The following is a 12,543-nucleotide window of genomic DNA, read 5'->3' on the forward strand; positions in this document are numbered from 1 at the left end:
AATACCTGGAAAAACTCAGCAGGTCTGGCAGCATCAGTGGAGGAGAGCACAGTTGACGTTTCGAGTCCTCATGACCCTTCAACAGAACATGCTGCCAGACCTGCTGAGTTTTTCCAGGTATTTCTGTTTCTGTTTTAGTTTTGGATTTCCAGCATCCACAGTTTTTTGCCTTTATCTTTGTACTTGATGTAATTGCTTAAACTTGTCAAGTACTTAACCCATTGTGAAATGTGATTACCTTCAACAATATGTAACTAACCGATTGTCACATGATTGTTGCTACACTGACATCGTCTCGTACACTTGGTTGTTTCACTGTATAAAGGAAGCTTCTAACTGCAGATCGGCGAGCAGATCTTTCTGGACCTGCTCCCAATGATCATTGTATATACAAAGCACTAAATTAAAGTGTGGCCTTTTCCTCTAGTAACCTGCTGTGCTGTGGATTGATTGTTTTTCTCTAACGCTACGCTCTCTTGGGTGATAAACATGTCACTCCCAGTCCCGTCCAGTATCTCTGTTACCACATTGCAGTTGTGGATGAAGATAATATATGTTTATAAACTCTATCATAAACATGATGCCTTGCTTTCTTTCACATTGACTTTTTCAATACATTCTTTGGGTGTATTGGCATCTTTATCAAGTCCTCTTCTCCAGTGTGAGCAAAATTTCACAAGGTCACATGTGGATCATGTTCATTCCTTCTGAATCTACAGTAAAATTAGACAATGTGTATTATGTTAACTCTGCTCTTTTAGAGTGTGCAGTTGATGCACTTAATCATCCCACACCATGAATGGCTGCAGAGGTCAACATTATGCATTAGTTCTTATGGCTATGTGATCTTATGCCAGTGCACCTTAATAAGATACCACTTCCAGTATCTTTGTGCCCTCTAGCAGGCTGGTGGGTGCACAATGCAGTACTGCTATGGTATAAAACAAAAACAGAATTATCTGGAAAAACTCAGCAGGTCTGGCAGCATCAGCGGAGAAGAAAAGAGTTGACGTTTCGAGTCCTCATGACCCTTCGACAGAACTAGGTGAATCCCTCGGAGACGGAGACAGTCACTGAGAAAGGAGATATGGCTGTGAAAGCGGGTTTTAGTAAACACCTTGTCAAACACCAGGAGAGAAATGGAAAGCAATGAAGGTGAGCAAGGCAAAAGAGAGATATGGAAATCTTGTCGCAGAGAGGAACAAAACTTCTTCAAGGAAGGCATTTCTTGAAGAGCAGTGGCAGTTAATTAAACACAGAGATAAAAACAAAAAAACTGCCGATGCTGGAAATCCAAAGCAAAAACAGAATTACCTGGAAAAACTCAGCAGGTCTGGCAGCATCAGCGGAGAAGAGTTGACGTTTCGAGTCCTCATGACCCTTCAACAGAACTAGGTGAATCCACTGCTATGGTATGTAGGTATAACAGGTTGTAGAATATCAACTTTTTTTTTGAACCAGGGTTGATCCCCTGACTTGATGGTAATGGTAGACTGAGGGATATGCCAGGCCATAGAGTTATAGATTATGGCTGAATACAATTCTGCTGCTGTTGGCCCACGGCATCTCATGGATGGCCAGTTTTGAGCTGGTAGATTTGTTCTGAATCTATCCCATTCAGCACAACGGTAGTGCCACACAACACAATGGAGGATATCCTCAGTGTGAAGATGGGGTTTAGTCTCCACAAGGACTGTGCCGTGGTTACTCCTACCACTACTGTCATGGATAGATGTGTCTATGACAGGCAGATTGGTGAGGACAAGGTCAAGTAGGTTTTTCCCTTTTGCTGGTTCCCTTACCACCTGCCGCAGGCCCAGTCTGGTTGATTTGTCCTTGAGCACTCCACCAGCCTGGTCAGTAGTGCTACTACCAAGCCACTCTTGGTGATGGATATTTAAGACCTCACCCAGAATACATTCTGTGCCTTTGTTACCCATTCCATGTGGTGTTCAAATTCTGTCTGTTATGAAGTGTTCAGGAGAAGACCAATTAAGACTATTGCTCCTGATCATTATCCCAAGATCATGCTGGAAAAACTGCATAAGGACAGAATTGGACAGAATTGGGCTTGGATGTAGAGTATTTATATAGTTGAGCAGCCTGCCAACACAGTGTCAATGCTCACACATGAAAAATGGTTGCCTGTGTATGAGGTGCTGGTGCCTACTGGTAACCATGGAACTGTACTCCAGTATAAGTCAGCACCTGAAGAAGAAAAAAAGGACAAAATTGGACAAGGAAGAAAACAAAACAAAGGAACTAAATTGTTGCAATTTAAAACAAAAACAGAAAATGCTGGAAAAACTCAGCAGGTCTGGCAGCATCTGCGGAGAGAGAAACAGAGCCAATATTTCGAGTCCATATGACTCTTCATCAGAGCTCCGAAGAGTCATATGGACTCGAAACGTTAACTCGGTTTTTCTCCCTCCACAGATGCTGTCAGACCCGCTGAGTTTTTCCAGCATTTTCTGTTTTTGTTTCAGATTTGCAGCATGCAGTGTTCTGTTTTTATGTTGCAATTTAAAGTTGCTCCGTGATTTTAAAAAATGCATTTCTTATTTTTCTTAAGTAATCTGCAGCAGTAAACAAATATGTCATGCAATTCTCTCATTTAATCTGCTAGAGTTTGGGCATGGCTGGAGTTGGGGAGAGGGCGAAAACAACCATTCAGTGCCTGAACTGGTAAAAGAAATTCTGTACCAGCCAGAAACCTTAAATTTTAATTACAGTAGGGTTCAGTGATACTCTCACCAACTACAATTATATCAATGCAAGAATTTTCTTTACTGGCATGTTTTGTTTTTAATTACTTGAAGTCTGTTTTCTCTCAATCAATGTCTCAATTTTTCTCTCACGATCCCCGACCCCCACAATTCCTTCTCTCTTCAACCTGAAGAATGGATGAACCTCTTCTCTCATAAGACAACTCAAATGTACCGTTTTCCCAGAGCTGTTCTCAGCTGCTTTCAGGTTTCTGTTGTTACAAATCATTGTTTGTCAGATATAGGATTACACCTTCAGGACATTTGTGTTAATGACAGTGAAGGAGACACAGAAAAAGAGCAGACCAAAGCAAGGAAAAGATGACTGAAGTAAAAACTGCAATGACTAACAGCAGATTGAAAAACTTTGAATACTCAAAATTATAACCTAGAAACGGGAACATAACACCATCCCCATTACAACAACAATATTAGACAGTGTCTGTAATGTGGCAAACTGATCTACAGCACTTTATAGGAGTGATTATCAACAAAATTTCACACCGACCCATGAGATATTTGGACAATCAAAGAGATAGATTTTACGGAGTGTCTTAAAGAAGGAAACAGAGCTAAAAGAGATTTAGGGAGGGAATTCCAGAGCTCTTGGGTCCTAGGCAACTGAAGGCATGGCCACCAATGGTGGGATGGTTAAAAATCAGAGATGCGCAAGAAGCCAGAATTGGAGGAGTGTAGATACCTCAGAGGGTTGTAGAGCTGGAGGGGCAAGGCCATGGATGGATTTGAAATCAAGGATGAGGATTTTAAAGTTGAGGCATTGCTTAACCAGGAGCCAATATAGGTCAGCAAGTGCAGGGATGATAGGTGAACGTGGCTGGTGAGAGATCAGATACAGCCAGAGAGTTTTGGATAAGATCAAGTTTATGGAGGTTGGAAGATGGGAGGCCAGCCAGGGCTTCAGCAGTAGATGAGCTGAGACAGAGGTGGAGTAGGGCAATGTTACGAAGATCTTCGTGATAGTCCTAACGTGACGTGTGGTCAGAAGCTCATCTTGGGGTTAAATACAACACCAAGATTATAAAGTCAGGTTCAGCCTCAAACACTTGCCTGAGCATTAGAAGTTTATAACTATACACTAGATAATTTAAAAACTGCACCCCTCCTCCACCCCTGCCCTCAAGAACAGATTCAAATTAAAAGACCCATCTATTAGCTTATCTTACTCCAAACTGCAAGTAGCTCATGGGATAATGTTGAAGCCAGGAAGATTGGGGAAATCAATTCAACTCGGCATGGTAAGAACTGTATGAACAATGCCGGGGTGGGGGGGGGGGGGTGGGGGGGGGGAGAGAGAGAGAGAGAGAGAGAGAGAGAGAGAGAAAAAAAAACTTAACTGCAAAGGCTAGAACCCTCGGAGAAAAAAACTCCCAGAAAATGCTACAAATACTCAACAGGTGAGGCAGCATCCATACAAAGGAGTTGACATTTTGAGTGCAGACACTTCATCAAAACAGCTCACTGCCGACATGATTAATTGCCTTAATAATTAATGGACCAGTGAAATTCTTCTGTTATCATGCCTGCAGTACTCGAGCCCTGAACAATTTCTGATAAAGGTTCCACACCTAAAGTGTAAACTCTTTAACTCTCTCCAGAAACGCTGTATGGATGTTGCCAGCACATTCCGTTTTTGAAGAATTGCATGAAGTCTACTTCCTAAAACAATATCTTTGCCGTGAAACAATGAATCAACTCTTCAAATAAAGAGAAACTTGTACCTGAGGATCCCTTTGTTCAAACTAATATTGCGACATAGCTGATTACAGAATCAATAAACAGGTAATATAATTTCAAGTAATTCATAATACGTAGGCTTATTGCAACTATTATCATTCTACATCAGGATTTGAGTGTGGGTGTATTCGAAGAGCCAATGAGATAAACTAGTTTATCTGCTCACATGTTTCTGGAATCATTTTTGATTCACCATCACTTTATCAAGGGCAATTAGGGATGGGTAACAAATGCTAGCTTTATCAGTGGAGCTCACATCCCATGAATGAATAAAAAAATTATCTGAGCCAGAATACACGACAAAATCCAGCAGAGGGCTTTCCTAACAAAACCAGCTCTTAAACTATCAGGCAGAATTTTCCCAGAATTGCACTAAGTGCGGTAGCGGGCAGGTAAAATGGAGTCCTACCCGCCGATGAAAATGGTGGGTTTTCATACCATATCATCCCGAGCCCGCCTCACTATTGCCGTTTCCATGACGAGCGGGGTCTCATTTGTCCGCTCGCTATCACCCCACTGTTGCATCACGCTGGCCGCCATCTTTAAAAGGCAGCCTCCAGCAAAGCGCTCATCACCACCAGCTCACCACTGCTGCCTGGGAGACATGGCCAGCAAAGGAAAAAAGACTGCAGCGCCCCCACCTCAACAACGGGTCCCTTGAGCGACTGCTGGGTGCCGTGGAGGCCCGCCGGGATGTGCTCTACCCCCGCTCTGGCTGCAGATGGGCAGCAAAGTTACCAACTCAGCTTGGGAGGCGGTGGCTGTGGTGGTCAGCACAAATGCACTGCAGAAGAGGACAGCCACCCAGTGCCTCAAAAGGATGAATGATCTCCGTTCCGCCAGGGTAAGTCACTCTTTTCATCACTCCCAACTCACACACTCACAAACCCATCACACATCCACAGGGCCCTCACTCACTGCCAATGCAAGGGACATCACCATTTATTCTTTCACACTCACCGTCATTGTCCTCATCCCGTCTATGGGACCACTCACCACCCACACAGGCCAGGCATGCCTATCATCTGGCCTGGCAGGTGTCCTGATACACTCTCCCCATCTCCATACATGCAGGAGAAGCTGGCACATAACAGGAGGGAAAGGTTGCAGAAAGGTGGAGGGATGCCGGAGATCAAATTTCTGACAGATTTCAAAAACAGAACCATCCAGCTGGCCGGCGATGACCGGGACTGGTCCTGTGCTAACGGTGAGGTTGCTGCTGCTCTACCAAGTGAGGATCCAGCAGTGCAACATCCATCAGACACATGCCATGAATGATGTGTCCTCTTTCACAGGCCACTGCCACGCACTAATTATCTCTCCTTGCTTTCACAAGCACATCTGTCAAACAGCCGATAGAGTCCATGACCCAGGGCCGCCAATCGAGCTCCGAAGAAACCTCTGAAGAGGAATCTGAAGGCACCCTCCCTGAAGTCCCGTCACACCGCTCACCCACACCCTCCACCAGCGCAGAGAAACACACCTCAGAGAGACCTAGCTTTAGAGTAGCCTCGGGATCACAATCTGGTGAGCACATCGCACTGTCTGATCCAAAGTAGGCGGAGGCAGGGACTTCCCAGGTCCCTGGCACTCAGAGGGCTGCCGGAGGCCAGAACGTTGCTGAGTCCGAGTCAGATGAGGAGCTTCTTGTCTCGGTCATGTCACAGCTGCTGGAGCTGCAAAGGCAAGCTCGAGAACATCAGGAAGGGATGTCCACTGCACTCCTCAGATTGCAAGGCACGATGGAGGAGTCTGTTCATCTTCGGGCTGAGGTGACAGCGCCGGCATTGCAAGGCACTGAGGTCAGCACTGGCAGGATGGCGGCTGCCATGGAGACCTTGGTCTAGGACGTCACTCCTGCACTGCTGCACAGGCTTAACTCCATTGCTGATGCCATAGTTGACCTCCAACAGTGTGGCGAGGGGAGCACTGGGCAGCTCGATCTCACTCCAGCTACCTCGTCTGTTCACGGAGTGAGCCAGGGGCCCTCGGGCACGCATAGGGAGGAGGATCAGCAGGTGCACACTCCGGGGCCATCCATCCAGGTGACTCTGGGAGTAACCGGCCCATCTGACTCCTCTCGCCCTGTGAATTCTGCAGATTCAGCACCACAGGCCTATCAGCAAGACCCCAAAAGCAGGCCGGGGCCCTCCAGGTCTCGGCCCTCCAGAGGATGCCTGACAATGTAATCACAGGCAGGGTGTCGCGGTCAGCAGGCTGCCTCCACCTCTGCAATATATGTCCGGGGAGCACCAAGACATAGCAGCACAGTTAGGAGAGTTAGGTAAAAGTAGTTGCACAGCCTGACCATGGGTGTTGATCACTTTTACATACTGTTCACTATTGTTAATAAACTCCTAAGAATGTCACCCTGCCTTGGCTCCTTGTTCTGATGAGCATTGCTCTTATCACTCAGATGTGAAATCTTTCTGCACAAGATAAATGGGAGGTGTCTCAGTCCAGGGCCTCTTCCCTGTGCTCTGTGCAGCCTTCAGACCACAGTGATGGTCCAGCCTCACATTCCCTGGAAACATTACTGATGCCTGCACCTCAGTGGTGCTGGTCATTGCTGCCAGAATGTAGTGGGCAGGTGCACAGAGTTCTCTCATTCTCTGTGTGCTCTCAGCACCTTTAAAGTGGGGCTGGCCCCCATCACACCAGCATCTGCAACCAGTGATGTTGTGCACCAGTGATAAAAACAAAAAAACTGCGGATGCTGGAAATCCAAAACAAAAACAGAATTACCTGGAAAAACTCAGCAGGTCTGGCAGCATCGGCGGAGAAGAAAAGAGTTGACGTTGCGAGTCCTCATGAAGGGTCATGAGGACTCGAAACGTCAACTCTTTTCTTCTCCGCCGATGCTGCCAGACCTGCTGAGTTTTTCCAGGTAATTCTGTTTTTGTTTATGTTGTGCACCAGCTCCTGAAGGGCTGTGGTGCTGAAGGCAGTCACAGCATCAGATGCATCTGAAGTTTCATGGCTGCATCTCTGAGGTGGATGGAGCACAAGCAAGCTGCCCTCAGCCAGACAGGAGTCAGACATTCTCAGAGGATATGTGAAGATCTATGCAATGTCCTCACTGCATGTTGTCATCATCCTCCTGCGATTGAGCGAATATTAGGGCCTCCACTGCATCTTCATGACAGGAGCATTCTCAGAGGGTATTGGCGCTGCTATAAGCCAGGCTGGGGTCAAACGTTCACAACTACGATGTGAGGATCTACGGGGACACCTCACTGCATGTCATCATCATCCTCCACAAATCTGGCAGCTATGAGGGCCTCTCTTGCCTAGCCAGTGTGAGAGCCTCATCCTCGTCATTGTCGACACGGACCTCCTCACCCTCATCCCCGTCAGCATCCTCCTCACCGGAGGAGACATGCAGTTCCTCCATCTCCCTCTCAGCCTACTCCTCTCCCCGTTTCAGTGTAAAGGGCGCAGCAGACGACGACGATGTGCAACACCCTCTGTGGACTGTGTTGCAGGGCTCCACCAGACTGGTCCAAGCACCAGAACCTCATCTTCAGCATCATGATGGTCTGCTCCACCAAGTTGTGAGCTGCGGCATGAGCCTCATTATACCAACGCTGTGCTGCAGGCTGAGGCCACCGCACGGGTGTCATCGGCCACCCCAATGAGCCAACCCTGCAGCTCTGTGGGCCCTGGAAGACTGCAGAGATCTGCGAATGACTGAGGGTGTAGGTGTCATGCACACTCTCTGGGAACCATGCGCATACCTGCGGGATGCGTTTCTAGTGGTTGCATACCAGCCGCACGTTCAGTGAGTGGAAGCCCTTGCAGTTGAAGTCCAATGAGTATAGCGATGGAAATATGAGCGCCACATGAGTGCACTCAATCGTACCCTGCACCTGTGGGAATCCTGAGATTCGGGAGAATCCGATGGCCCTTGCTTCCTGGCTGTCCTGGTCCCAGGCAAAATGCACAAAGTTGGTTGCCCTGGAGAAGATGGCATCCTTGACCTCATGAATGCATTTGTAGCTGGCGGACTGTGAAATCCCACAGAGGTCACCTGTGGAGCCCTGAAAGGAGCCACTGGCATGGAAATTGAGTGCCGTGGTCACTTTCACAGTCACTGGCAGTGGATGCCCTCCATGTCCCCTTGGTGCCAAGTCCTGCAGTAAGTGGCAGATGTGAGCCACCAGCTCCCTAGACATGCGCAGTCATCAGTGACACTGGTTCTTAGTCATCTGCAGGAATGGCAGGCGGCGTCTGTAGACCCTGGGTGTCGCTAGGCGCCGACCAGCTATGGCTCGCTGTCACTCCTGGGCAGCATGTGCAGGAGCCCCAGTAGCCCCTTCTTCATGAGGTTGCTGCTCCTGCCTTTGCGTGGCCAGGTGCATCAGTCACTCTCTCTATATCTTCTACAGTCTCTGTAGGCCATCAGGCATACAGCTAGGTCACCAGGATCCATGATCCTGACGTAGTCCTCCTGCAGCGTGAAAAAGAGAGAGAGACACGTGGTTATCATGGCTGTACTCAGCACCTTCCCTGGCCTGTGTGACCGCTCCTTTACGTTTCCCAGAGACTGCTGGTTACCCCTCGGATGGCCAGAGATGAGTGCTCTGCATGGCTGCCCTGTCAGCCTGTGACATGAGGGAGACAGCTCCTAACGGGGTTGCTGAGATTGCAACGGGCTGTGAGCACCTCCAGCTACATGGCCAGCATTGGCGAGGAGATTGTACAACACGTGCAGTCCAACTTCTCTGCGGTGCAGTAAAGTGGTCGCAGACTCGCAGTTTATGTCAGGGTGGTGGGGGTGGGGGGTGGTAAGGTCTGGAGTGCTTGGTGGCACTTTGGGGCTTCCTTGTTGCTTGCATGTGGGCGGGCGGTCTAGGAGCCCGACCCCAATCATATCACTGTGGCTGCGCCTGATCTGTCTTAGTTGCAGAGGCATGGTCAGTTTATACAGGCGTCCCTAATGCATGGCCACTTCCCTCTCTTACCCTGCCCCCCACCTCGATTGTGCACAGGTGCAGCACCAGGGCAGCGCTTTCCCCCCCGCAATCAGTAATCACCTCCGAGGCTGGCCAGCACGTACCCCCAGACACCCCTCAACCATTACCTCCGAGGCTGGCCAGCACGTACCCCCAGACACCCCTCAACCATTACCTCTGAGGCTGGCCAGCACGTACCCCCAGACACCCCTCAACCATTACCTCCGAGGCTGGCCAGCACTTGCCCCCAGACAGCCCCCACCCTCAGCAGTCGCCTAAGGGGTCAGGCATCAGTTTCCCCCACCTCTCAGTGCCCGAGGCCTGTAAACAACGGATGAGCTGTGGAGAACGCTGCTGCTCACTCACCTCACTTCCCCCAAGGCAAAGGCAGCCAAGTGTACGTTGCCTGTGTGCTATTGTGAAACACATCAGCGTGCTTGCCCGCCGATGTGGATGGACGATACGAGGGGTTCCAAGAGCCTGGCGGGATGGCATTTTAATTATATGCTAATGTATTACAATTAGTTCCCCACCGACCAATGGCGGGAAACATGGCCAGCCATTGGCGGGCTGAGCAGAAGCAGGTCACGCCATATTTTCCGCGCACACCAATTATCACGCCCACCACCAGTGGGCTCGGAAAATTCTGCCCACCAACTGGACTCAATAGCTGATCACCAATGAATCATGAGACACAAGTTGGCTTCCCAGCTCTTGGGGAGAGGGGACACACCATGGTAAGTTGATGTTCCCACTGCTGCAACTATAAAAAATGCTTTGTTGGAACACATTCAAAACAATTTCAGCATACTTTTGGAGAATGTTTCTGCAGTGAGGTCACATTGATGTGTTTTTGCACCTTTAATGGTTTAAGACAACAATGCATTTGTCTTATTAGTGTTTATAATGTCCAGACTCCAACCACAGTTTCTGGATTAGACAGCAATTCACATGTTTTTCTCCTTCAAGTTTCGTTCACCATATTCACTGCTTAATGTGCAAGCACCTTTGTATTGGGCAAAGGGATGCCCAACATCAAGAGAGTATATCTGGTTCATTTTAATTTATTGTCCATGCTTAGAAGTGCAAGAATATGAAGGATCGTTTACTGTTCACTATCAAAACTCGCCCAATACATTGATCATACTCTCTAGTGGAAGAAAGCATGTATTGCAGGAAGCTGCAGATTTCAGCATTCAGCACGTTGGAGGGCTAACATTTGACATCTTAAAAATAGAAATCTTCCCGATTCTGATTTGGGAAAAACGGCAACACAGTGACATTCGGGTGCTCACAGGTTGCACCACAGCAAAGCACTAGAGCGGAAGTGTGTAACTTCAGAGTGCCTTCCCAGTGTCAGCTGGCTTGACCTAAAGAGAAGACAGTGGAGATAGGGGGTGGGGGGCACTCAGGATTTTCAACTGCTGAGTGCCTGTTTCCTCGCTGAAAAATAGGCAACCAGCAAAGGAAAATCTGGTGAGCACCTTGGATACTTATTTGCCTAATTTCATTTTTGGGCATTCAGCATTCTTGCCCATAACAGGCAAACACTACTTAAATGTGCAAATTTGAGTCCTATGCCGGTTGTCGAATCCCAACTGCAATTTTAATGTTCAAGTAGGTAAAGCAGACACCAGGCATGCTTGTCCCTGTTGGATGTGGTTTTGAACAGACTAACCAGTCCTTAAAAAGGGTCTGCTATAAGCTGCTCAGGTAAAGGTAAGCTTTTTGTTTAGTTGATTTTTGTGCGGCCAGGAGGAGCATTGAGCATCCAATTCTCCTCTCCCCTCCATCCTAACAGCCAGCCTCATCAGTGCAAAACCTCAGGTCTCATAACAATGAGCGTTTTAAAACCCATTTTGGGCCCATGACAATCCATTTTCCCAGTGTGTTTAACAGTTAAATGAAGTAACTTTTGTTGACGCACACAAGATATTTAGATGGTTGAGAAATGGAGGCCCAAAAATGAGGCAAAAGAAGCAATAGATGATAGTAGGGACACTAAGTTTGAAATGTTCTGGAAACACCCAACCTCCAATATCAATTGAAGTCACACTGATAGCTTGAGCTTCTGTGATTCCATCTTTAAACACATCCCTAAAACATTGTCTCTCATCTTCTTAGAAGTAACAGCTGAGATTGGGATACAGTTCCATCAATGCCACAGTGTGACAGTGAACAGTTGAAGCTCATATGGAATTGTTACGGCAGCTATACAAGTCCATACAGATTTACTAATTTCTTCAGATCCTGGGAGATATTTTCCAGGCTTGTATAGAGTTCCTTCCGCACCAACAGCTCTCCAGTAACTCATGCTAATTCTTCGCTTGTGACCCGAAACAGTAACCATTGTCAGAATTTTCCCCTGTGAGCGATATTACAGCAATATCCAATCCCATCTTTGCCAGGTGCCTGCACATCAGTATTTTGCAACAAGATTTTGGGGTGGGGGGTGCACAGAGGAGGTGAGGGATGGATGATAGCAATCAAAAGGAGGAAGACTGACCAGTTTTCACACTAGCTAATCCAGGGACATTGAGGTGGCTCAGCACATGCTGGCAACTGAACCAGGGACCTTCCTGGAAAAACCAGAGATGAAGAAAACCAGAAATAAACACAGAACAGAGTAGAAACTTGCAGCAAATCAGTCATCCTTCCTGGTGAGAAGAGACAGATTATAATTTGTCAGATGTCTGATCTTCATCAGAGTTGCTGTATGTTTCCAGTGTTTTGGGGTTTGATTTGAGAGTATATAGTATTACTACATCCGACTCCTGACAAATGTCAGACTGAAAGATAGACATATTTACTGAGCCAACGTCAACTGTGAAGTCATCAATGGTGTTGGGGGAAAGAGAGATTCAACACTTGTTTATGACCAGAAATCTTTGTTCATTATCAAATGATATGCAATACATTGAACATTCTATAGCACTAGGTAAAGTAACCCAATAGCATAACATCTTAAAATGAAGATAGGATGCACACTTATTTATTCCTTTGCCAATTAAAATTCAAAGTCTGAGACAGAGAGTATCTGGGAAACAAAAATGAAACTATGTTTCCAC

Source organism: Carcharodon carcharias, chromosome X (assembly GCF_017639515.1).
Source record: "Carcharodon carcharias isolate sCarCar2 chromosome X, sCarCar2.pri, whole genome shotgun sequence".
NCBI lineage: Eukaryota > Metazoa > Chordata > Chondrichthyes > Lamniformes > Lamnidae > Carcharodon > Carcharodon carcharias.